This window comes from Megalobrama amblycephala, linkage group LG6, assembly GCF_018812025.1.
Source record: "Megalobrama amblycephala isolate DHTTF-2021 linkage group LG6, ASM1881202v1, whole genome shotgun sequence".
Taxonomy (NCBI): Eukaryota; Metazoa; Chordata; class Actinopteri; order Cypriniformes; family Xenocyprididae; genus Megalobrama; species Megalobrama amblycephala.
In genome coordinates this window covers 26,945,855-26,973,853 of record NC_063049.1, presented here as the reverse complement: position 1 = coordinate 26,973,853, position 27,999 = coordinate 26,945,855, and the positions used below count along the sequence as shown (strand labels likewise).

Genomic DNA, 27,999 nt, shown 5'->3' with positions numbered 1-27,999 from the left:
AGATCGATGGCCCAATCAAACCAAATTATGGGGCTTCTGGGAAGAAGAACGCTCACACATAACCATTTCCAGCCTCAACCCTCCAAATCCCCCCCTTTTATTAATAACAACACAGAGCTGATCTTAGGTCAGCTATACAGCTTGTAACAGCCTCATAACATCGGTGCAACGCTCAAAATGCTCCCCCACTGAAATGAGATAGAGGCCTTATTACATTAGTTCCTGTCTTGTGGGGACTAACACGTGTCCGCCAGTTAAATTTGTTGCGGTGGCAGTGGCACAACGGTTTAATGGGGATGCAGTGTTGTTCTGCGCAGATACACTGAAGCGGCATTGTTTCCATGACAATCAGTTATCTGTAAACGCAGCACAATTTAATCTGTGATTTTAATGGGCGGCAACGACATAGACGGTCGCTAAAGACAAAAGAAAGTGCCGTGAAGACGTACACACACAGTCTCTCTCTCCTCCTCTCACAGTAATGAAATCAGATCTCCTGCGCACTTTAACTGTTTTGAAAATGACTCCGTAGAGGACAACACAAACGTTTCCGCAAGTTGCGTGAAATCAGAGATAGATGGAATCACTTAGTGCCGGCATTCACAACTCGCCACTTTAGTAGGAAGATAAATAGTCTGTGTGCTGTGGGATCTGTCCACCTTAGCTAAATTCCCTCGCTCTCTCTTGCTCTCTTCTCGCTCTCGTTTCTCTTCTGCTCTGTTCTGCTGACGTATGCTGAACACAACAAACTCCACATGAAAAGGGAAAAAATTTAGGCTAATTTCCATTAAAAGATGACAGTTTTAACAGCAAATGAACACGCAAGACTGCCGATAATGGCTCGTGCTAATGAACTGACTCAGCATTTTCTTTTTCTTTTGGGGGTGCCTTGACTGGCAATTACCAACACATAGTTTTCTTCTCTCTCCTTTTCCCACATTCTCTCCTCCCAGAGGAAGTTGTTTTCCTTCTGCTACTCCAATTTGTTCCTGTGACTTTTGAACTTTGACTGGGAGGAGACAATTTATCAAATCATAACCGTAACAAAAATGTAATGAATTAAAGGTACTGTGAGTATTTTCAGTCGGTTTGCTAACTTGCGCTGAGCCACTGAACTAGGCCATCCTTCAATCACACGTCTTCTCTCCAAAACCCACACTCTAAAGACACATCCCCCAACTCGATGCCAGCAAACCTGAAAATGTGAAACGGAGAGTTCTTAAATGTTTCTGATAAAATATATTATATATATATATATATATATATATATATTATCATGCTCTGACAACGACAGTGATGTCTCGCGCTTATACTTCAACATCACTGCCATTGTCAGAGCACGATCAGACCTCACTAACCGAGTGAGACATAGTGGCGTATTAGAGCTAAAAAATGATATAAATACTGTTCATTTTCTCACACAAACTGATTGTTTCGTGTCTTAGGACATCAATGTGCCGTCATGAGCCGCAGGGTTTAATTTGGATTTGTCTGTGCATGTTTTTTTGACTCGGTTGAACTTAAAAATCATCATTTTTGTTCTACTGAAGAAACAAAGTCACCTACATCTTGGATGCCCTGGGGGTAAGCAGATAAACATCAAATTTTCATTTTTGGATGAACTATCCCTTTAAGACCCGGGTATAGGCCTTACTTCATTTTCCGCGTCCCGCTCCATCTCGTGCACAGTTAAGCGCGCTAGCCTTTCAAAGTAGTCTATACTCCTTTGGCCTTGAAAGAGTGCGGAAAGAGCTAGTGGACTCTAGTGGACTGCTTTTTTCAAGCAGTCCACTAGATTATTATTTTATATATATATATATATATATATATATATATATATATATATATATATATATATATATATATATATATAAAATAATAATAATGAAGTTAGCATAGCAGAAAACCTATTTCAGACATTTTTTGTTATCAGGTAATGGGGTCATACTAGTGCCTGTTGTAATATTACAACAGTGGGGTCCTACAGGGTTAATTTAATAGTACCTAACAATTTTTTATTCTAATGATTATGAAAACAAGGCTGCCAAGATAAAAACTATTATTGTGCTGCATTCCATTTCAAAATGATCCTCTTATTTTGTCGTTTTATAAAACTAGTGCCCCCTTTCCTTTACAGTGGTGCGCTTTCGTCACTCCCTAAATACCAGATGTAAATGGCAATTACGCAAATAAAGTGATCTACAAAGTACATATTGTCAAATAGTTGAACAATGATTAGCTCTAATATACTGTACATTTGCTTAGACTGCTCCATATGTTACAGGCTGATCAAAGATGGGCTGGTGGAGTTCCTAAATGATTATAAACTTAGCAACCTCAATTAACCCCTCGATCAGTTCTCTGTTTCTTTTTCTCCCTTGTGATATCATTCCATCTCATCTAGCCAAAGTTTTGACAGCTCAGTTTGAAACCAGCGGCATTACATATATCTCATTGCTGCTGATTGGAGGGGGATTTCCTGTTTGCTGTTCTGAGTCATGTACTGAAGCATTTCTCAACCCATTCTCACAGCGCTCTAGTTGGAGATAAAGCATCCACACCCTGTCATGGTTTTTCGTTGTCTGACTACTGTTTTTTTGGGTCAAAGTGAGTTCTCTAAATAAAAGCTAGCATGCTTTACCTTCTGTTGAGAGTGTGATGTATTTGTGGTTTGGTGTTAAAAAAAGAAAAAAAAAACAAACAAAAAAAACATCTAGACAAAAAGTAACATTTTTAAAATGACCTAATAATATATATATTAAAAATATTTAAAATTTCCAAAATACAAATGTAATTAACATTTAGTTTCTATAAATTATATTGAGATGATGACTATCTGTCCTTGAGAATCACTGGCTTTAAAAGTTACATAATTATATTAGATTTAATCTGATATTCCATAAAAATAACAAAACCAAAATAAAAGTGTTTAAACACATTTGGAGCAAATACTGTGGGGAGCTGCTTGTCAGCATTAGAAATAATCCACCCAAAGTAACAGATTGCTGCAGACAGAAGTCGCTGGTCTCTCTCTCTTCTGTATCCACAGAGAGGCAACAAACCAATGATTGGTTCTCAGGGGACGGATGGAGTGGAACGCGTCCCAGCCGGCACACTGACCTGATTATCATTGTCAGATCTCTTCTTCTACTCTGGGACTGAGTCTGTCTGTCCCTAGATCTGTCACTTGTTCATGTCTGTGCTCACTCATCCTCTTTCCTCCTTCTGAAATAGAGTAATACATTTTTTATTTTTTTATTTTTTTCATTTTCCTGTTTACTTTTTGTGTATTGTACTTGTGGTAGAAGCTATTTATACACACTCTACGTCCATGATAAAAATGAACCGAGACAGAATCAAGACACTGAGAGTTCATCAGTGAAGACGGTGACAGGAAGCTGCCAAAAACAACCCCATCGCCTCACACACACACACACACAGCATCCATTCTCGGCGGGGTCAGACTCATGCTGTCAGCAGCCCCATCAGCTGAGCAACATCCCTTTGAAAAATTGTCTCGCTGATTTTTCTATTTACGAGCTGGCTGTGGAACAGCATTTATCCCATAATTACACCACTGTCACTGACAATTTCCATACAAATCATCGGGAAAAATTGAAAACGGACCCAAAACTCTGTAAGGCAACATTTCCACTCTGTGAAAATCTTGCCAAACATCTCCTTCATTGCTTTTCAGCAAAGCAGCAGGGGAGGATGTCCAAAGAGAAAGATGCATAAACGTCTTTCAAAGTTAACAGGAGAGACGTTGAAGTATTTGGATGTTTTAAATGACCCAGTTAATGAGGAAATTCAGCGACCTCTTGGTGACTGGAGACGTTCCATGTGGTTTGCATATAATGATACAGTGGGTAGTTTTTATTGATTGCACATGAAAAACACATGTAAATGCATATTTACACCCATAAAGACATGCTTTAACCCTAAAATGCAAATGCGTCCAAATGTTTTGCTATAACTTTCACACTGATGTGGCTTTTTCCAGAAATCCCTCAAATTAGGTGCCTGTAATCACGTTAACTGATTGTTTTCACATTTATTTGCCTTTACAATAAATAAATATATTAGAGTTGTAGCTGTAGTTGTGTTAATAAAATAATCATAAAAACCTTTAAAAATAAAATATTGGGGTCAGTAATATTTGTAAATATTTTTGAAGGAAGTATCCTATGCTCACCAAGGCTGTATTTATTTAATCAAAAATACACAGTAATATTGTGAAATATTTATATTTAAAATAACTATTTTCTATTTTAATATATATTTTAAAATTTTATATAATAAATTATTCCTGAGATGGAAAAGCTGAATTTTCAGCATCATTACTCCAGTCTTCAGTGTCACATGATCCTTCAAAAATCATTCTAATATGCTTATTTGGTGCTCATGAAACATGTCTTATTGTTATGAAGTTTGAAAACAGTTGTGCTGTTTTTTTTTCTGCAAACTGTGATACATTTTTTCAGGATTCTTTGAGTAGAAAGTTCAAAAGAACAGAATTTAGTTAAATAAATAAATTCAAATAAATAAATAAATTTGCATCCGCGAACTTCCGCGACATAGTACACAATGGCATGACGTTCTATACTATGACATGACGTACTACGTGTTATAGCATAGGATGGTCACTGTGATTTTGCCAAGCAAGACATGTTCCTGGATAAACATATTTTGTTGACCCTGGCCTGGAACAACATTCCAGTCTAAAAATTTAGTCTTAACCCTATTCCTACCCCTAAACCTAATCCTACCCATAACTTATCCCTAAAATCAGAGGGGAAAGATAGGTGAATAACGTTGATGTAGAAGCACCTAATCCTGGTTGCAAGCCTAAACTTGACATAAATGGTAAACATGTCCCTCAAATCTGTTTGGTTGATTGGATTGTTGTTCCAGGATCAACAAAGATGATGATCCAGGAACATGTCTTACTTGGCAAAATCACAGTGACCGTGTAGGACAAAGCGTAGTATGTCATGGCGTAGTGTAGACTGTCATGTCATTGTGTACTACGTAGCGGAAGTTAACGCTTTTTAGATGCAAGTTAAATGCGTAAGGCTGTCGCGCCAGAAGCTTGTTATTTTACTTCATAAAGTTTTAAATAAGGACATATGTCTTATTATAGACAGCACACGTGGAGGGAGACCTCAAAAATACACTTCTATATTTTTAAAGATAATACCAACTATGGCTAAAGTCAGAATTTCATTAATCAATATTCTCTACTTGAAATGTTTTGCTTTGTCTTACATTAAATCTGCGTTTGCTTACATTATGCGATCATGCACACAAAGGCCTGATTCTTAATCCTAATAAGATCAGGATCTCTGACTGCTCCCTCACATTCCTGCTTTTATTCAATTACATTCCTCTCATCTGTGTTTTTATCACTCCTCCCTTCTCAGTGTTTTCTGTTTTTCTCGTTCCCCCTATCCTCCTCCTCCATCACTCTTAAACGGATTTGTTCCTGTCAAGCTGACTTGTTTCTGTACCATGTATAATCTCTTTTGTTCCATTCCTCCATAATCTATACAGTCCAGCGCCGTGATAAATGCGCCAGGATGAGATCTACAGTCAGGGCTCAAATGCTTCATATAAATGCTGCTATGCCTCGGTGTCATGTCTGTTGACTATTTGTGAACCTGTAACAATACAATATAATGCGGACAAAAAGAGCAGTGAAATCTATTGGCAAACATGCGGCCTGTAACATTATGCAAAGGGATTAGCCAATCAAAAGACTATGTCTGCAACGAAATCCTAAAGGTACAATAGCAAAGTCTAAAGTTGAGAGAGAGAGAGAGAGAGGGGGGAAAATGGCGAAAAAATAAATGATGACTGTTTTCGCTGGCAAGAAACCTTGACAAGTGGACCTCAAGGAAAAAATAAATTAAATGATATGACCCTTAAAATCAAAGACTTGTATTGTGTTGTTGGTAAAAAAAGGACACAAAGAACACGTGAGACTGTGAAGTGTAAGCGAACGTGGGTGAAATGAATGTGGCGCCTTCATTAACCACATTAAACTTTGCTCTCACTTTGTATTAGTGCTTTTTGCATAACTGTCACAGCATGGTGACAAGATAGCTTGAACTAAGAAGAAAAGAAAGCCTAGCAGATGGCTCACATTAACACAACAGCTCTATGGCTCTATGGTGAATATTATGTGATAGATATGATATCCAACGGAGAGCTGGCATACTTGAAAGATAATAACGTTGTGTAAATAAATTACAGAGGTGGAAAGTGTCAATAAAGAATTGAGGTGTTAGCATGTGTTTAAAGAACATGAAAGCAGAATTCTTAGGTTTTATGTTCAAAAGGCCAAGCTATAACATCAACTACAAATGATACCACAATCACACATCATTTAATGAAAAGTCATTAAATAAACTGGAAGATCAAAGTAAAGAGTTTAAGCGGTAATTTTACATTTTGGGTCTATCTTTTTTTCTATAAATATAATAAATTCTTTTAAAATAAATTGTTATTTTGAACTTTCTACTCATGAAAGAATCTTTAAAAAATGTATTATTGTTTCAGTATATGTATTTGTTTAAATGTTTCTTGAGCAGCAAATCAGCATGTTAGAATGATTTCTGAAGGATCATGTGACAAAGACTGCCGTAATGATGCTGAAAATTCAGCTTTGCCATCACAGGAATAAATTACATTGTAAAATATATTTCAATGGAAAACAGTCATTTTAAATTGTAATAATATTTTACAGTGTTTTTGATCAAATAAATGCATCCTTAGTGAGCATAAGAGACTTCTTTCAAAATTACCATGCTATTTTATTTTATTCTTAGTATAGATGTTTGTGTGTGTATATGAAGATATTTAAAATACTGTATGTTTATTTACGTTATTATAACATCTGATGTTCCAATCCAATGAATTTAAATGCCACATTTTAGTAGTCTCTCAAATAATGGATCCTTTCTACCACTGAGAAATATGACAGTTATCATTCATTTCAAACTATTGACAGAAAAGAAGAGCTTGTCTGCGACATCTCGGTGTCTTATCAGACGCAGTATTAAACAAATCCCGGCTGATTGAGCCATTTTACTGAAACAATGGCTCCATTATGTATCATGTCACAGTAGCATCATCTAGACAAACCCCACATGTTACAGCAGATGGGTACCATTAATCTCCACTGCGAAAGAGAGAGAGAAAGCACATTTCGAGGGCACCAGAAGAGAAGAGAGAGATGAGAAACTCTATTCCAGCCTGACATTTAGCAGATTTCACAAAACAGATCTTTCTGAGACTTGACCTTTGTGTATATTGAAATACGACCAGTTGTACTGTTAAAAAGCTAAATATTCACTGTTGAGAACCATTCACACCAAAAATGAATTAAAAAAGAATGCCTTTTCTAGAAATGTGATTGGTCTGTTTTTGCTTGGTGTGAATAGACCATAAAGCCCAATTAAGTCATGCACTGAATAAATTAAATTGAGAAAACAACTTTGTGCGAAATATCTTTGGACAACGCCGTTTTAAGTCTGCAAACATGTCCAATTGTCACTGTGTCTGAGTTCAGGACTGCATAAATGGCGTGACAGCACGTGATTAAATCTATCCTATCTGATTACCTACTCTCTGAATGGCGGCGACATGCATAATCAACCTCAACCATTGTGAAAATATTGCACTGTGCAGCCATGAATGCATAAGACGCGTGCAGTTGTATGGTGTGCAGGATTAAAACAGACCAACAAACAAAAGATTAATCGATAAATACTGTTTAGTCAATAGCACAGATGGACTATGCATTGCTGATGGATCAGCAATTGAAAACAGATGCTGTTTGGTGTAAAAGGTTTGAATATGCCAGTGACCCCTGTGTGTCAGTTGGTCTGTCCCAGTGTTGTACTCAATTTACTCTGATGGCATATAAATTATTTCTTTTATGATAGGAGAGCACTGCTGCCCTGACACACTGAAATCGTCCTCCTCAAGGATGACATGAAAGAAAAGAAAAGAAAAGAAAAGAAAAGAAAAGAAAAGAAAAGAAAAGAAAAGAAAAGAAAAGAAAAGAAAAGAAAGACAAATGGAATCTACACACTACTGTTCAAAATCAGTATGATTTTTTTTTTTTTTTTTTAAGTAAACAAAAGTGCTGTGCTGACACTGAAAACTGAGTAATTGCTGCTGAAAATTCAGCTTTACCATCACAGGAATAAATTAAATTTTAAAATATATTACAATAGAAAATTATTTTAAATTGTAATAATATTTCACAATATAACTGTTTTTTACTGTATTTGGATCAAATAAGTGCACAGTTGGTGAGCATAAGAGATTTATTTTTTATTTTTATTTTTTTTTTTATCATTTTACCAAGCCCAAACTTTTGAATGTTATAGTTTTAAAGAACATTTTAGTTGCAAAGCCAAATTTTTGACTATCTATAATAATAAAAAATAAATCAGACTTCAGTCTTGTCTACCTTGTGGTTTATTCAGGCCAAAAAAACCCTCAAAATTGTAAAGCTATTCAGTTACATTGGATCTTTCAATGTTCTGCTAGTGCTTGCTTTTTATGTTCAGTAAGCATCAGTCAGTTGAGACTACATGGAACAAAGTAACCGAATATTCATGACCATAAATAAAAAACAAGCAATTATCAAATTAGCTGCACCAAAATGCTAGCGGCAGGAGATTGAAGTGATGCGTGTCAAGAAATAAAATAGGATTACATGACATCTTCACATTATTTACTTTGTAAAACTGTCAAACCTGCATGAAATTAACAGCAATAGTAAATCTATCAACTGATTTTTACAGCGTTTTAGCGTAAAGTAACTTACAGTATTGTTGCTTATCGTCTAAGTCAAGTGACCATTAGCTTTTCACAATGCAACGCTGTGTCATCGAGTTCTAGTGACTATTTGTTTTTGCGCCCTGCATGCTCTCTCTCTGATGTTTCACTCAGAGTCTGGTTCACATTAAAATACTCATTTAAGTAATGTGGAGCAGCTTCAGTGAAATTGAATTAATTACCTAATGAATTTAATAATGATTTTGTCCTCTTCTCTCTCAGATTAATCCCAGATAACAGAGGGGTTTTGGGTTTCAGGGCAAGACCTTCCGAGGCTCAGTACATGAAAAAACCTTGCAGATTAATGTTGTCTTGCTTGAATCAGTTCTAAAACACTGCTAAATAACAGTTATTATGAAGAAAACTTTTATAGTAGAGTTTTTAAAGCTTTGTTTATGTAATCTTTTTGTTTTTGACATTGAGAAATGAACACAAAATGGGATTAAACCTTTCTTTCTGACGAATATCATGTTAGAAAACAGTGCTGCGATAAAACTGATGCCATTAAAATGATACCATTATAATAGTTAGAATGATGTTCAAGGGTAGATATTTATGTGGATCTGGTGTATAACCTAACACAGACATTAAAGTGTTCACACACACACACACACACACACAAAATGGCAAAAGATAATGAACAGCAGAGGTAGGGATTCTACAGAAAGCGTGAGAGGGAATCAGAGTCCTGTGAGCTGAAGTGCTCTACTCGAGAGCTCCACAATGGCGGCCCACCCTTGCCTGTGGCACTGAGAAGGTTGTTTCCTGGGCAACAGAGAGCTGAGAGCAGGGCATCGGTCTCTGAAGTGTGTATGAAGAGCTGTGGACCCAAGCCAATAGTTCATCTCAGGAACAGAAACAGTGATGGAGTCACACTAACACGCACGCACGGTTAGAGACATCCATTTCAGAAACTAAGAATTTACATATGCATCCAACAGACATCGCAAAGTAGATAGGTAGACAGACTTAACCCTCTACTCCACACATGTTGATGGCACATGAAAAAAAAATATATTCCACATCATTTTTTGGTTCATTTGGGAACATTTTATTGATATTTTCAATTAAAAAAACAAACAAAAAAAAAAAAAACAAGAAATTATTAAGTAAAAAGGGAAAAACACTTGAAAGACATTGATATATGGAATTTGATACATGCATAGGTCTATATCATGTAGTGTGCTATGCCATATAATGTACTTCATGTAATAAGATTTCACTCTGTACGAAACTTCAAAAAGCAGTTCTTCTCTGCTGTGAAATAGTGGTATATGTTACAATTTTTGCACATCACTTTGGGTGTTCCTGCACACCCAGGAACCTTGCATCTTCCCTTCTTATAATACATTATGGCCAATGTGAGGTATTGTCCAAAACATCCTTGAAAAGTACCCCTTGTCGCACAACGTTGCCCTGAGGCAACAAAAAGAGAAACTGAATTTCTGAACATGCAAAATAAAAAAACTTCATAAAACCTGACAAAAGGCTTCTCTATACCTTCATATACACACACATATGTTTTATGTACAGTTCATGTCATTTTAAATAAGATTACTAAAGCAAATAATCTTGCCTTCTCCTCACACCATGTGCTCCTGTGACCATGTGTCAGAACAGGACGTCCCACCTTTAAATGGTGCTTGATAGTGACTCACACACCTTAATGGACTGTTCTTTGGTGCTGTCTCTCCCTTTCTGATTGGTTGTAATCATTTAAAGAAAAATGTACAAAACAAATGGCTTAAGAAAACTTTCCGTTGCCTGAGGGCAACGCTGTGCTGTAGAGGGTTAAATACTGAAAATATTGTTAGCACTTGCACTTGCTTAAGTTACTTCAGTGAGCTAATGCAACAATTCCTGAATGCTGAAACTTAATTTCAAAGTTTCTCTTTTTGTTGCCTCAGGGCAACGTTGTGCGACAAGGGGTACTTTTCAAGGATGTTTTGGACAATACCTCACATTGGCCATAATGTATTATAAGAAGGGAAGATGCAAGGTTCCTGGGTGTGCAGGAACACCCAAAGTGATGTGCAAAAATTGTAACATATACCACTATTTCACAGCAGAGAAGAACTGCTTTTTGAAGTTTCGTACAGAGTGAAATCTTATTACATGAAGTACAAATAACATGATAACTCTATCATTAGCATAACAATAAGGTTCAATGCTAACATTTGCAGGTGCATGATTATTAAAGGGTTAGTTCATCCAAAATTGAAAATTCTGTCATTAATTACTCACCCTCATGTCGTTCCACATCCATAAGACCTTTGCTCATCTTCGGAACACAAATTAAGATGATTTTTTTGATGAAGTCTGAGAGGGTTCTGTCTCTCCATAGAGATCCAATGCAACTACCGCTCCAAGGTCCAGAAATGTAGGAAAAAGACATCATTAAAGTTAGTCGATTACGATTACAATTACTGATGCCATGATTTCGTAATCGTTCAAAGGAGCGATTACAAGGAAAAATATCCACTTACATTATTCTGCGTGTTTGAGAGGTGTGTTACGAGCATGTTACATTGCGAGAGGTGAATCCCGACTACTTCCGAATGTAAAAGTTCTAACCTAGCACAAAAGGAGCTACCAGTGACGTAGGTCTACGCTGATATGTCGAACGCATGCGAAACACCAGCACCCGCCATTTTTAAAACACTGTGTACACAGCTTATACATTTACTCCACAAACATGAATCCCCTATTATTATACCATGATATGTTAATTTTGTTTTATTATTATTATTATTATTTGAAGAACAAACCAAACCAATGTATAGTTGACATTTGAGGTTTAATGATATAGAAAAACAATAAAAAAAAAATGTTTAAAAATCAGGAAGAGTGTTTTCAGCTTGTTTTTTTTTTTTTTTTTTATACAAAAATATGGCATGCCATTGCTTCAAACAATGGTATAAAGCTATTCAATACATCATGTAATAATTTACATAATGTAAATTATGATAATCGTAATTAATAATCGCAATTACAATTTCAAGGGAATAATCGACAATTATGATTTTTGTCATAATCGTGCAGCCCTAATTAAAGTACTTCATGTGACTTCATTGGCTCAATTTTATGAAGCGCGAGTGCTTTGATTGTGCAAAAAATAAATAAATAAATAAATAACCACTTTATTTACAAAATAATATTATCCAAAGCGTGTTCACGCAACAATGCAAGCTCTCGCGTGAACACAAAACACATGGGTCGTGATGTTCTCGTGAACACTTGTGCATGTGCGTTGAGTTGATGCGCGGGTCTGAACACAAACGCATGCGTTGTGAAGCTCTCATGAACGCGCATTGCAGATCAATATTTTTGTACGTAAATTTGCACAAACAAAGCACTCACGTCAGTTCATAAAATTGAGTTTAAGCCACTGGAGTCACATGGAGCACTTTAATGATGTCTTTTCCCTACCTTTCTGGACTTTGGAGCGGTAGTTGGATCACTATGGAGAGACAAAAACCTCTCAGACTTCATCAAAAAGATCTTAACTTGTGTTCCGAAGGTGAACGAAGGTCTTACGGATGTGGAACGAAATGAGGGTGAGTAATAAATTAGAGAATTTTTAATTTTTGGGTGAACTAAACCTTTAACAGAAAGGATAATTTGCCAGTTGTTACAATGAAGTCTCTTATGCTCACCAAGGCTGCATTTATTTGATCAAAAATGCAGTAAAAACAGTAATACTGTGAAACATTACAATTTGAAATAATTTTTTTACTATTACTATTTTTTTATAAATAAATCAGCGGTCATTAATCCTGTCTTTAATCTCACATTATGCTTCAGAAATCTTTCTAATATGCTAATTTGGTGCTCAAGAAACATTTCCTTTTATTATAAATGTTACAAACAGATGTGATGCTTAATATTTTTTGTAGAAACAGTGATACTTTTTTCAGGATTCTTAATAGGGGAAAAAAAAGCATGTAAATAAAACAAATATTTTCTATTATAAATGGTCACTTTTGATCAATTTAATGCATCCTTGCTGAATACAATTATTAATTTATTTACAGTATTAGCAGTATTTCATGATATTCAAAATACTGCTAATATCCAAGATTAATATTTGGTTATATGCTGCAAAAAAATAGCTTTGCAGTTACTACAGTGTCTTCACTATACATATTTTAAGGCAAAAAGTAAAAAGCAAAACGTTTTGGATGCTAACATGTGCTATTGCTAGCTAGCTATTGCATTTTTATTGTATTTGAGTTCACAGTTTATTTTAACCTTAGGAAAATTAATTTCCAATGTTTCCACTGTCTACAATTAAATTAAATTTGGCAAAACTTCCAAGACTTTGTTCAAAGACAGGGAGATAAGCTGAAAAACAACATGTCCGAATGTCTACACAAAACAATCAATGTCCTGACCTTTAAATTATTATTCAGGACCCATCTGTTTTATTCTCTTCCTTTTAGAGATCTTTAAATTTCATTTTCCTCACCAAAATGTTTTGCCAACAGCATTGTATTTATGGCTCTGAAAAGTTCCCTCAGCAAAATCTTGACACCAGTCTTTCACTTTGACGCATAACATTCACTGTCACACACCTTCCTTTGGAATCTTCCCATTTTTTTTTCAAAGTGGGAATGTGTCATTGTCATCTTTTGCCTCCCTTGTTTACTTATTTATTTTGGGTCTGAGTCGGACTACATTACCTTCCATCCAGAGGTGCAAAGTAGCACTTTCACACATGTACTTCTCTTTAACACACACACGCATGCACAAAGACTGTCACCTTCCACACATTCTGCTTTTGGGGACTGCATTAGTAAGCAAGAAAGATATTTATAAGCCTTCTAGAACCTTCCAAGATATATGTCGGTGGTAAAAACATCTTTCTCTCTCTATCCAGCTAACACTCACATATGCATACACTTGTATAATAGATTAACAGGCTCTCACTCGAACTGACATTCTTAAGAAGCTCAGTGTCAGCAAAGACGAATGTTTGAGCACTTTTCATGCACTCATCTCCCATAATGATGTTGTTAAGAGGACCAAAACCATCACTCACTCTCAATGGTTATCTCAATGAAGTCATACGATCCTGCCATACATACATGCATACATACATACATACATGCACAATGACACAAAATAGCTTTTGAACTATATAACAAAGATCAAAATGCTCTTATGCATGTGGAAACGTGAGATAAGTGATGTCTGAATAAACTTTGTTTCCAGCCATAAGTCAAGATATTGTCAGAGTACACCGTATATGTTCTTAAGTATGTGTCAAAATACATATCTGGAGAGGACAACAATTATTTCCATATAGTATATTTATAATTTTTCAAATTTTAAAAATGTGTACCTCCATAGACAATGTTAACAAATGCATTAAAAATGTATCTGTACCATGTACTGTATCAAAAATGTCAGGTAATTCCACAGATACATAATAATATTCATAGGATCTCTCAAAATGACCTTTAACTTGACAAGAAGAGTAAATGTGCTTGAACTGATATCAAAGGCAGATCTCTGATAGAAAAGGATATTTCCACTCAATGAAATACTCAAAACACATTAAGATTAAGGTTTAGACAGATGTTTATCATTTTGCAAGTTTATGCACTTTAGAGATAAGCTCTCAGACAGGAAATGACAGAACTACGGCTAGGCGATATATATTGAATATTAATGATATATTTGCCATTGCTTTCTTGCAATAATAATAATAATAATAATAATAAAAACTCAAACTCACTATGATTTTAATGCACTTAATGGGCCCTTTCATACACCCAGCGCAATGTGGAACCAGGCGCGACGCAAGTGTTTTTTGCTAGCCTGACGCAGTTATCATTTTCACATCCTGCGCCACATTGTTTAAATAGCAAATGCATTTACACCCATTTGTGCGCCCATGGCCATGCTGAAATAGACTGCGCCACTGACCAAATGAAACCTGGTCTAAAGTCAATGGCGCATATATATATATATAAATATATAAATATATATATATATATATATATATATATATATATATATATATACACACACACACACACACACACACACACACACACATTAGTAACATGCTCTGTAATATGTACGCACAACGTGAGTACACACTGCTTACTCACACAAGGACGCACAGCAGCACACAAACATGCCAAATATTAAAAATAAAAGGATTACAAATGTAAAAGATTATTATTGTGTGCATAAAGATAAAATGTTTTGGCAGAATCCGGCTTGTCCTGTAGATGGTCTGCTCGCGTACTTTAACCTTGCACACGAGCAGATCTGTTTCTATATTAGAGAAGTGTTAAGTTTTTCCTTTTGCAAATTCCACCATGTAAATAGTGAATACACCATGGCGCGAGCGCAACTGGTTTTTAAGGGAATGGGAGATGAGACTCTGATTGGTTTATTGCATGTTATGCCTAAAACACACCCATTACTCATTAAAAGAATAGGGACAACCCTTTTAGACCATGCGCCGGGCACGCAGACCATTTTTCCTGTTCTTAAACTAGCAAAAGTCGATTCGACATGCCCTAAGTGCACTTGCATCGTGCGCTTTAGACCATGCACTTAGATAATTAAAATAGGGCCCAATGTCTTTTATGCTCACCAAGGCTGCATTGGATCAAAATACAGTAAAATATTAAAATTTAAAATAATTTTAATGTGTGGTTTATTCAAGTGATGGCAAAGCTGACACATACACACATACAAACACACACACACACACACACACACACACACAGAATTGTACAGAAAAGAGTGTGAACATTCAGTTAAACATTATTTGGCTTTTGTTCCTCAAGTAATTGTGATCTCATTAACACCTTTACTGACAGTTCAACTCAACCAATCAAAGAACAGATCAGTTTCATCATTACTCCACCAATAAAACACAGTGATGCCATTCGACAAGGATAAAAGGGCCAGACAGTTATGGGAATTTTGCAGCTGAACAAAGGTGCCCAGACATCTTTGTGCATTCACCACTGAGGCTCAGGCATTCACAGTGACACTGAACATCGTAATAAGAGCTTTTCAATAGTGGGTAAGAGAGAACGAACTGTGCCTCATCAGCACAATGATAATAGCTCTCTTTTCATCCGAATTATAATTACACATTAATAGAGTGTATAAAAGCAAAGCCATTCACTTGCGCTCTCATGAAAACATTAAGCATTTTATCGTTCCCCTGGTTGGACTATGAGTCAGACACGTATAGAGCAAATGTACATGCATTTCTAGAGTCTCTCTCTCTTTCATAGACTTCGCTGGCCAATGGCATTCAAATGGCCCATTATTGTCTTGCTGGTGCTTTGTGGGAGATTAATTGCAGACATTCAAAACTCAATGAGACAAATCTGCAAACATTATACCGGACAGTTGCAGCCAATCAGGATTCAGAAAGAACAGGGAAACAGGAGACAAGGTTTATGACAAGCGTTAGATAACACTAAAGCAGAGAAGGTGACATAAGGACGAGAAGGTTAGAGGAAAGTAAAAAATAAATCTGGGACAAGGTGATCATTTCCCATACAGTACCGGGGGAATGCTTATGTCTCTCTTGAGAAATTGGCAAGTTCTTTGTTCTCCTCCTCTATAAAGGACAATAAGACATATATGTATTGCTCTTGAGAAATATAAAGGAAAGATAAAAAATAGAAGATAGTATTACAGAGTGAGTTCTTCCACATGATTTATGGTGTCTGGGCAAGTGAATATTTCTTCTGCTGTTATTTTAGTCACTAATACTAATTTAGTATCTGTCACATTTAGCAAATAAGATGTTTTTACCTTTTTTTTTTTATTTGTCAAATTGTAAAATCTATTTACACTACCATTCAAAAGGTTAGCAGTTGTGAGTCGATAAAATAAAAAACATAAAAAAACTGAAAGGAATCTTATATGCTCATCAAGAATGCATTTACTTGATCAAAAATACAGTAAAAATAGTATACAATAGACTTCAAAAATACAGTAAAAAAGTAATATTTTGTAATATTACAATTTAAAATAACTTCTATTTTAAACTATTCTTTGAAATGTAATTTAAAGGCCCACTGAAGTGTCTTGGAACGCGCAGCATTATTCAATGTGTTGACGTAATTTCAACTGAAACAGGAAGACAGGGTGGGACATATCGAACAGCTTCGCCACTTTTTTTTAAATAGTCAATAGCGTTTTGTTTATATCACAGCTCAACCAGAGCCATTGAGCTCAGTAAAGCGTTAGTTTCATTCTAATCTCTAACTGTTTCTCCTCCTAATCTCCTCGATATCATTTTAAAATACAGCATTCAACAGAATTAAACAGAATTCAAATGGGTCTAATACGTTTTGTGGTCTGCACCGACGCGTATGATCTTGTGCTGTCGTGTGTGTGTCTCTGGACCAGAGCGCTGCTGCGTTTCACGTGACACGAACGCAGAAACGGATTTTATTCGCGTCAATGGAAAGCCTATTTACACTATCTGAATTGTGCACTCTGTGCCATTCACCATATAGAAACTAGTAAATGTGAACAAATGACCGATTTCAGCCACAGTTTCAGCATCTGTTTATAGTGTAGAAGGGGGCGGGACTTCAGATTCTAGAGAGCATTTGATTGGACAGAAGATCTGATGAGAAGCTGAAGTGCGATGTGATGTCATGAAAAGCCGTGATCCATTTTATCGGAAGTGAGAGACTGTAAGTTTTGAATGCTTATATCTCCTAAATGCAAATTTTGTCAATGTTTTGGAACACACCAGCTTATTCATAACCTTAAGGCTAACATATTCATACTAAAAGCTAAGAAAAATGTAAATTTTGATTTCAAGGGGACTTTAAAGGTGATAGAGAGGATTTTTTCGTCGACTGAGAATCCAAAGACTGTTACTGAGTTTTTGAAATGAGCGCATGCGTAAGAACAGCCCCCCTCCTTCACAGCTCACTTCAAAGGAACGCCTCCCAAAACTAGTGCACGAGTATTTGAACACGAGTGTTTACCACCGGCATTCGCTGTGTCGTGTTTTTTGGATTCATTATGTTGGACTCACCGCAGGTAACTCATAATCTGCAGTTGTTATTCCTGTCTCCTGACAAAAACATTGCATGCAGCGCCTGTGGAGTGTGGAAAGTTACTGGAGCGTGCAGCCACGCTCGTCTCTCACAAGGAACGTCACGGCAGTGATTGACAAGCCAGAGGGCCAATCGTTTACGTGATGATCGCGTAAACGATTGGCTGATGTTTTTAAGGCCCTACCTCGTGCACAGATGATTTTCAGACTTTCAGTGCACCTAATAAATAGTCTTTTATCAGTTAGTAAAGACAGTTTCAAGTAATATTGCAAAAATGTATAAAACAAAACATCCTCTTTAGCACCTTTAATGTAATGTGATGGCAAAACTGAATTTTCATCTTTTTACTCCAGTCTTCAGTGTCACATGGTCCTTCAGAAAATCATATGCTGATTTGGTGCTCAAGAAACATTTCTTATTATTTTTATCAATGTTGAAAACAGTTGTGCTGCTTTTTTTCATAATTGATTAATTGCCTTACCAGCACGTTTAGAGAAATTGATCACTGTTAATAAACCAACTTCTGTATGTACTGATATGGCCCAAACTAATCTCACTGGATAATTCAAAAACTGACACTTCAGGCCACTCAAACAAACAGGGCAGTGTTTCAAAGTCAGTGTTTGCACTCTCCCAGAAGTCAATCTACCAATGGCTTACTTAAAATTGACTTTGCATGTTAAACCGAGATAAAAGAATCAACATCCTTCACCTTAAAAGTTGAACCGATTAAATGTCTGTTAAATTCAAGTGTGCAAACATTCACAGTTCCATCGATCTCTTCCTGAAGTGAGGGAGTGTGTGCAAAGGGTGTCTTGGTCTAGCGTGGGCTCACCCCTGGAGAACTCCAGCAAGTATCGGACTGAGCTCTGTCTTTCTTGGCCTCATGCTAATGAGCTTTTCAGTGTGTGGGGTGTTCTGTGATATGCACACAATTTCCACTTTAAGCAGAGAGAAACTGCTCTGCCCTTTCCACTTAATGTGATGTTAACCTGTCTTCTCCCCCTGGACCCACCCCACTCGCGTCCTCTCCCTCTCTGCAATTCTTTCCCTTTAGTTTATTTTTAGAGGGAAGAAGGAGAGGGTCACCTCTAGCCCCCTTCACTCTACAGTCCACACACATACACACACCAGGTTCACTCAAGGGATGGGGTATTATTGTCTTTAGAAGAAGTGTAATTAATTAATTCAACCTGGTAATTAAGCATTTGCTTGGTAAACAATACATTTAAGTGGCTTTAAAGCACTCTGGTGTCCTGAAGGACCTCGGCTCTTTGTCTGTAGTTCACTGCCTGAATAAAAGAGAATTAAAACCAGCACAATAACAAACATTTAGTGCGTTCCAGACATGAATACAGTTTACGCTGTCATGCTAATTACACTGGCACCAAGTCTCAGGTAAAAAATGTCCTTCCATATATATATTTATTAGAGATGTTATGAGTTCAAGAGTTTTTGTGCCACGATACAATTTTTTTTTTACTATATACAAAAAAACGTTACATATATAAACATAATATTCTCTACATAATATTCAGAAAGCTTTAATTTTATATAGTCAGAAAAAAAGTTTTACTGAGGCCTTGACAAATATTGTATGAAAATCAATATAAGAAAAACACAAAGAGCTAAAAACAAGAGAAAAAAAGTTCCCAGAGCTGATAGAGAGAAATGACTCCCTAGAATCTAAAAGAGATAAGTGCAGTATACACACATTTTTCATTCTTATAAAAGATGGAGGAATATAAAAAAGCAGTTACGCACTTTGAAAAGAGACTTAGAATAGAGGTGTTGGGAAGCTGCCTTTCATTTGGATTTTTTTCACCTTTGTTTCAATCTCTTGCTTAAGAGCGTCCAGCTGCAAAGTTCTTCAGCAGGTGTCATCATCTTAAAAGCATTGGAAAGTGTTAAAATTGCTTCTCTACAATGTCTCATGTTCTATTCTTATAGTGCCAAACCAACTGCCTGAGTTCACACAGGTGAGGGAGTGTGTGTTCACGAGTGTGAATTCAGCAGTGATTATTCATTGTGAAGAGCCATAATCCATTGCCATCTTTCTACAATACTGTGCATTCTGGTATTGTTTGCCAGTTTCATACATGCTGATGCTCTTAGCAAATACTAACACATCAGCCAGTTGGTCATACAGACAGTGGCTAAAACCTTAAAGGGATGGTTCACCCAAAAATAAAATGACTGTGATCATTTTCTCACCCTTACACCTTTGAAAACCTGTACTTTCTTTCTTTTGTAGAACACAAAAAGAGTTGTTCTGAAGAAAGTTCATGCTCCTGTTTTCCATACAGTAAAAGTAGACAGTGATTAAGGGCTGTCAAGCTATATATATATATATATATATATATATATATATATATATATATATATATATATATATATATATATATATATATATATATATATATACAGTTATATAAATAAAATCAGTTAATTGTTTAAAAATCAGTCTGCTGCTTACACAATACTTTTGTATGGCTTCAGAAGACACGTGATATGATACAAAAGTCTTATGGACTCATACAACAAATACACCATGAAAGTAAAGACACTTATAATGTTAAAAATACAAAAGATTTCCATTTCAAATAAATGCTTCTCTTTTGAACGTTATATTCATCAAATAATCCTAAAAAAAGCACCACATTAAGCACCACAACTGTTTTCAACATTGAGAATAAGTAATGTTTCTTTAGCAGCAAATCAGCATATAACACTGATTTCTGAAGGATCGTGCGACTAAAAACTGGAGCAATGATGTTGAAAATTCAGCTTGTCACAGGAATAAATGACATTTTAAGACATATAAAAATCACTTGTCTTAAATTGTAATAATATTTCACATTGCTGTATTTTTGATCAAATAAATGCAGTCTTGCTGAGCGTAAAAGTTATTTCAACAACATTAAAGCTGCTGTAGGGAGTTTTTAGAAAACGTTGACTTAGCCTGAAAATTTGAACAAGCACAACTCACAGGTCACTCCCCCTTGCTCTATGCTGCGCTACAGCCCTCCCTCCACAGCTCCTCCCCCATCACAACGGAGCCTGCCGTGAACGCGCAGGCTAGTAAAGCGAATAAACAGTTATGGCACATTCACTGGTACAGACGAAACATCAACAATATGATTTACATTGACTATGTATGGCCTGCCCATACTTTGACTACAAACTTGGTCCTCAAAACATTACGTATTTTGCAATACATCTAATGTAACTATATGACGTTGCACTATTTCTATAAGTAATAAATAGCTAGTATGATAATATAACGGTAATTAACGTTACAGTATGCAAGTAATTATTCTATCGATATGTAATGCTAAATAAGGTTTGCTAGTACATTATTTCAGCAACATGACAAGCCAGTGAATTAGTAGGTTTCAATAGTTGCTTTGCACAGTGTGTGACATTTTATCTGTATGTTATGCGGCTAGAGTTTTGACACCGAGTCAATGGGCTCCGACGAGGAATTCACACCCACAGCGACTTCGAGGAGTCAACGGGTGGGGAGAAGAGGAAGCATCAGGCAGGGGACTGGCAGGCCTGTTTTGAAATTATCTTAGTTGTGTAGTTCTTAAAAAATGAAACAAATCAAGCAGGGATACTTACTTGTCAAGCAGAAAGGTGGCTGACTCTGCATCGGTTTTTAATCTTTTTCAGGACACGTAGCTCTCCCTCCACCTCGGAAAAGCCGCTCCGATATTTACCCTCGTTTTATTTCGGGCTCTATCTAATCTAATGGCTTTTTTATCATCGTCATCTGTCTTTTTCTGTTTACCCGTCTTTATTTTATGAGCAGGTGCCACTCGAGGAATTGGCAGTTTGGATGGTTTTTCCGCCATAAGCAAAGCTGCGGCACACCGGTAATATTGAATTTGAACGCCTGTATGCGCTGGCGCTGTGCATGAGAGGAGTGTGATCAGCGCGCACACGAGCTTGATTGACACTGCTAAGACACTCCTCCTGGCTCTGATTGGTTGTTTCTTACCGGGAGCGGTGTATTTCTGCAAATCGCAATAGGACCACTGGGAGAAGCCAGAGGAGCATGATTTTTTTCACAGATTATCTGTCTCATATTCTACTGTCAGGACATAATGACAGGTTTAACAAATATGTAAAAAATACATTTTTACAAAAGTTACTTACTGCAGCTTTAAAAATAAATAAATAAATAAATAAATAAAAACTAACAGACTCCAAGCTGTTATTTGGAGTCACTATTACTTGTGCAGTTTATTTGCTATTTACATTTTAAAATTATTATTGATTTAGAATACGTAAAATAAAAAATAGAATTACTAAATATTAATGTAAGATGCCTTTGATTTTAAAAAAGTGACTCTCTCTCTCTCTCTCTCTCTCTCTCACACACACACACACTCAAACACACAAACCCCTTCATTGAGCTCACAATTTGGGATCTGTTCAAATGCTGTCTCCCCTTTCACGTAATTTGCCCTTTTGCAAAGGCACTAGGTAAGAAAGCAACACAGATAAGTGGAATAATGGAGAGATTGAAATAAAGAGAGCGAGAGAGTAGCGTTAGCGGTGTAATTGAGAGAGAAGTGCTGATAAGAGCTCAACTCAGCCGTCGCACCCTAAACCAGTGTCCTGTTTCAGCCCTCCCCTCCACTCCTTTCTTCCCCTCTCCTCTGCTTCTTTCTCTCCTGCTCTGCTCCGCTGACTACATGCCACTGGAGTTAACTGATAACTTGACGGCTCCATTGACTGACTCCATCTAGACGATGTTAGACTTTTTCCCCCCCTTTTCATCTTTTCTTTTCTTGTAAGTGTGTGCGTGTTTGCTTCGAACACAAGGAGCTCTTTGTTGATGCATACTGTACATGTACACTGAAACCTTTATGCCAAAACAGGTATAGAATTTGCTTTCTGCCTGAGAGTAGCCCACAAGAATAATATCCCACTTAACAGCGAAACACTCCTTCAGCGGGTCATTCCTGTAATCCAAACATTTGTAAGGGATCGAGGCCTTCGCTGGGTTTCAGGTCCACCAGCTGGTATTTAAAGGGTGGACGGCGAGAGAGCGGCTCTCGACTGAGGGAATGATCTGAGGAGAGAGCTGGGTATCAATGCTCACAGGGGTTTGTAGTTTGTTCTGTTTATTTACCCACTCTCCTGCCCTCGCCCGTGTCTCTTTCCCTCTCCCTCTGTGTGTCTACTGCCCTCCGGGCTGGGCAGGTTATGTCTGTATGAGCTACAAGAGGAAGGAGAGGAATAGATGGCTTTAGCCAGACAAGGTTAATTCTGTTTTCCCGTGCTCTGTCACTGCAGAGAGAGAATGAAAGGAGGAAAGACAGAAGAAAACAAGACTAAACAAACAATAAAACAGACAAAAGCAGAAAAACAGGAATTCTGTATAGAAAAAAGTTAAAACATGCTTTTGAGTTTCTAAATTCGAGTCACATTCGATCTGGTGCACCAGTGTACTGTAAACAGACTTTTAACTGTCACTTTGTAGAAAATTGTTATTTCTACAAATTATTATTACTATTAACATTATATCATATTGTTATTATTATATTGCTGTTGCCGATATTTAATAAAAGCAATTAAAGAGATAAGGTTTTTGAAAAATTATTTTGGTTGCCGGCTCATCACTAGTAAAATAACATGAAATAAAATAAAACATAAAATAAAATAACACCTCTCATGGCATATTTCTGTAGTAAATGTGCTAGATAAAACATTTGGAAAAATCATTCTTTTGATGAGTACACAGTATATGTACAACTTTTTGCTGCATTTGTTGTGATTATTGAACTCGTATCTCAAAAATGATACTCCTTATGCCACAGTCATAGTCATTCTATGAGAAGTGACGTTTATGGCAGAGTTAATGCCAGTGTGTGCCAGTCATGTCTAAATTAGTTTGACTCAGAACAGTTTTACAGGAAGTTGTTCTGGAAAAGCTCGGATTAAATTATATCAATACAGCATAAATGAGCCATGATAAGTACTGTGATATTTGAACGCTAACAGGAAATTACATCAGATCTACTCAGTACATTTTGGGTAGAAGCAGACATAACATTTTTTTTTTTTTTCCCCTTCCTTTTTTTGTTTATTCTCTATTATATAAATGTATATAAAAATCATGAAACATGACAGAATTAAAAAAAAAAAAAAAAAAAAAAAAAAAAAATGCATGGAAGTACAATAAAATAACTCCATATGACTCATTCCTGTTTCTTCTAAGGCCATAATAGCTTTGTGTATTACATGATGCACAGTTCGACTGCTTTTATGGTTTTGTTATTTGTGTCCTTGTATGGAAATGAGCATACAAATTTCTTTTGTGGTGTTATGTGGAAAAACATAGCATGGGTTTGGAACGACATGAGGTAAATAATGTCAGCATTTTAATTTTTGTGTGATGTACTATATTAACTGTGCAGTGGTTTGCTTGTTAAGAAGGAAAGCTTAATACCAATTTCACTGATTTGCAGTGTTGATAAGCAATCGATCCATCAATTAGTCTGCTTCCTCTGTTCCCAGCCCTTTGCTTGATCTAATGTCAACAGGAAATACCATGTGTGATGCAGTCGATGAGAATGACACATATGAGCCGAACTACTGAGATACAGATCTGGACAGAAATCACAGGGTGGTATCCCAGACCCACATGACATGGTCCTCTTAATGACAACTCCAGAACAATTCACAGAATGGGAAGAGACTTCAAGTCTTCAACCTCTATTTTCTAAATGAATGTCACTGATCTTATTGTGAATGATTCATTCGTGGGTTTTTTTTTTTTTTGACCTTTATAACACTTCTGACTTATATTTGGTTATGCCTGACTTCTCTAATCAGCTTAAACCCTGGCCCTCACATTTAGCCAATCTGACTCAGTCAACAACCAATGGAGAAAACAAAGTTCTCTCCCTATGTTTTTTTCTTTTTCGATAGTCTGTTTCACTTGGATGTACATCATAATAAGGAAAAACTACTTCTGATTCATTGCAGCTTTACAGGTACAGTATAGTTCACAATCATGTAATTTTAAACCCGTATGACTGACTTTCTTCTGCGAAACACAAAAAGATTTTTTGAAGAATGTCTCTACTGTTTTGTCCATATAATGAAAGTCAATGTGGTTCAAAACAACCTTGAACCCCAATGACTTTCATTGTATTGACAATCATTTTTCAATATATTTTCTAAAAAATCTCCTTAAAGAGTGTTTATGATGAAAAGGAACAACAATAATAATAGTTCTTTCTTCGTAATTGTCGCAAAGCCTTATGAAACGATATAAAAGGAGGACCTGGGCTTGAGAATATAAAATATGAATTGTATCGGTCAATAAAACAGTAGACAGAAGAACACACAAAAAGAGAAAATGGATGACTGAACGTATGCACAGCGTACCGTATTCTTCTGCATCTGTTTAGGCCTTGTGTTTTCATTCTGTCAGCGAAAACAATGGTGCAGAAACAGACCCGTATGAAAACGACAGCTATATTTACCCAGCATTCTATCATATAGACACACAGCACATTCCTCAGCAGTGCTTTTGTCATAGTTGGCACACATATCAGTGGCACAGGCTGTTTTCTCAAACTTGGGAAAAAAAGAGAGAGGAAACCAAATACAACTGAAAACAATGATATTACAGAGGCAGAGAATGATGAAGGGCCGAGGTTTGAGGGAGTGATGTAGATTTCGACAGGAGGGAGAGGAAGGTGTTTAGTTGTGCTCCTGCAGATAAGCGGTGATTAAAGAGCTTACCGGAACACAGTGTGTGTCGACGCAGTCAAACTTGCTCTTCTGTCTTCATTGGCCTAATGGTTTCACTCGGGTCTCGGTGGGAGAATGATGGCGATTCGACATGAAACTCCAGATGTTCTAATCTGAAACTCTCTCCTGGCCTGAGAAAACCTGAGGGAGGCAACAGAAAAAAGCAGATTGTCAGAAAACTAATGATGTCGTGTCAGAACGCAGCTGCGACCCGTGAACTCTTAATTGCTTAACTCTTTCCTATTCGCCCCACCTCAATTACCCCAGCAAATTGCACATGATTGAATGAGTGAAGCTCACAAACAAGCAAAAAAAAAAAAAAAAAAAACCTTCTATTTTTATTCCGCCCCATCATTACACTTCCTTCCGATTATTTTCTCGCACTCTCGTCTAGATTGTAGACGATGTGTTTGAAGTAGTCCTGTCGAAGGCTGAGGCAGCTGTTCTGAGGTGGCCTAAATTCTTACTAGGATGTTACCTCACAGACACGCATTCATTAATGCATGTAAACACATTGTCTAACCCATGCAGAAAACATAGTACTTCAGCCAGAAAGTAATATAAAAGGTAAATAATTATTCTATATAAAACCAAAACAGTACTCTTTTTGAGGAATGCAACTTACTGAACTTCACCACTGATCATGCTGTTTACATCCCAAAAATGCAAGTTCTGACTGTGATCATTGAGGAAAGAAAATCATACATGTTTGGAATGGGGTAGGCAAATGATGATATAATTTTCATTTTTGGGTGAACTCACCCTGCAAGGTAAAAAAAAAAAGAAGCAAACTTTCCATAAGCGAAGTATAAAAGACACAGCACAGTTAAACGTTAATGGGTTGAAGTCATTAAAAAAACAAATCCATGCTTGTTTCAAAGACCAACGATAAAGAACACAAAGAGTTGAAACTTTGCCTGCATTAAATAAACAGTCAAAAACAGAAGTCGCGGCTGAGCAAACAAACGTTTGGCTAGAGATATGGCCTGATGAAAGATAAGAGTGTTCCAAGTTCAAGCTGGGTTTCAGGCTGTTTGTTTCTTTGCTTGTGAGCACTGTATGACTGGAGACATGGCACAAGAACAAAACATGTTCAAATCAGCTGTAGTCTGGAGTTCAAATCAGTATTGCACTATGTGTATATATAGTATATGTATGTAACTTGTTTGTGTTGTGTGTCTGTTTTTAAATACAGTAGCGATGTAATTTTCCCACATTTACCTTACACGTGGATTGAGGATCTGATGTGGCTAGTTCAATTACTAATTTGAAAACATCACGCTAAGTTGTAGCAATGGCTTTTCTGAGAAGAAAAAGCATTTTTATACATATTTTTTAAAAGAAATTACAATTTTCTCACCTAAATGTTTGTTCACTCAATGTAAGGAAGCTTTATTTCAAACTTTGAACTGAATTTACAAAAAAAATACAAGTAAAAAGCAAATAATCAAATGACAACCCTATTTTTATTTTATGTCCATCACATAGGTCTAAATCCATAGGCTGGGGCCATACAACATAATTAAAGGTTCTCTCTCGAATTGCACCTCGAATTGCCTTTTCCTTGATATCTCTCTGTCTCTCCCTTGTGTGTGCTTTTTTTTCTCCCCTATTTGTCTTGTACCCATCACTTCTTCACCTAACCCTAACCCTAATTTAGTACAATAACTAATAATCCCATGTCTATTCTATAAATTGGTGTGAATATTTGTCAGCTAAATTACTAGTGTAGCTTTACAACAGATTGTAATGTTGTCCTTTAACACAGTATTTTGTGTGACAATCCCCTTACAAAAATTAATCATCATGGTTTTATTATAGTAAAAGTGTAGTAACCATGTTTTTTTGGCTAATTGATTACCATTTATAACCACAGTTTTGCCACAAATACCAAACTATGGTTAGAGTAGCAAAGCCATGGTTAATTTGTGGTTACTTACATAACCATGTTTTTGTTTTTGTTTTTGTTTTTTTGCTTTTTTAAATGTAGCCTACATTGTGTTCAATTTCTAAGGGTCGTAATGCTAACATTTGCTAGCCATTTTAATGAAGACAATTTAAAGACAACAGCCTATTTACAGATGAAACTAACCTGCCATTGAAGCCCTGAACAGGTCACTCATTTTGCTACATTTCGCAGAACGTTCCCTCTGCTCCACCTGACCGCTTTCTTCATCCTCGAGTCCGTCGCGTTCATGACTCTTTTTGGAACAGTTTAGCGGTGGCGCGGTGCGAACATGAGCCAGATAGTAGCGTTACCAGTCAAGCCCGTGTCCTAACCAGACGCGACATGCGATAAAAGGTATCA

The 27,999-nt window shown here is 36.5% G+C and overlaps 1 long non-coding RNA gene across 1 annotated transcript; it reads right to left on the bottom strand.

Moving 5' to 3' along the window:
• Nucleotides 1–2,758: 2,758 nt before the first annotated feature.
• LOC125270235 lies at nt 2,759–27,999 on the bottom strand. Its single transcript, XR_007185303.1, has 3 exons — nt 27,784–27,999; nt 25,683–25,832; nt 2,759–3,225 (listed from the first exon to the last, which is right to left on the bottom strand). It is a non-coding gene; the product is annotated as an uncharacterized LOC125270235 (long non-coding RNA).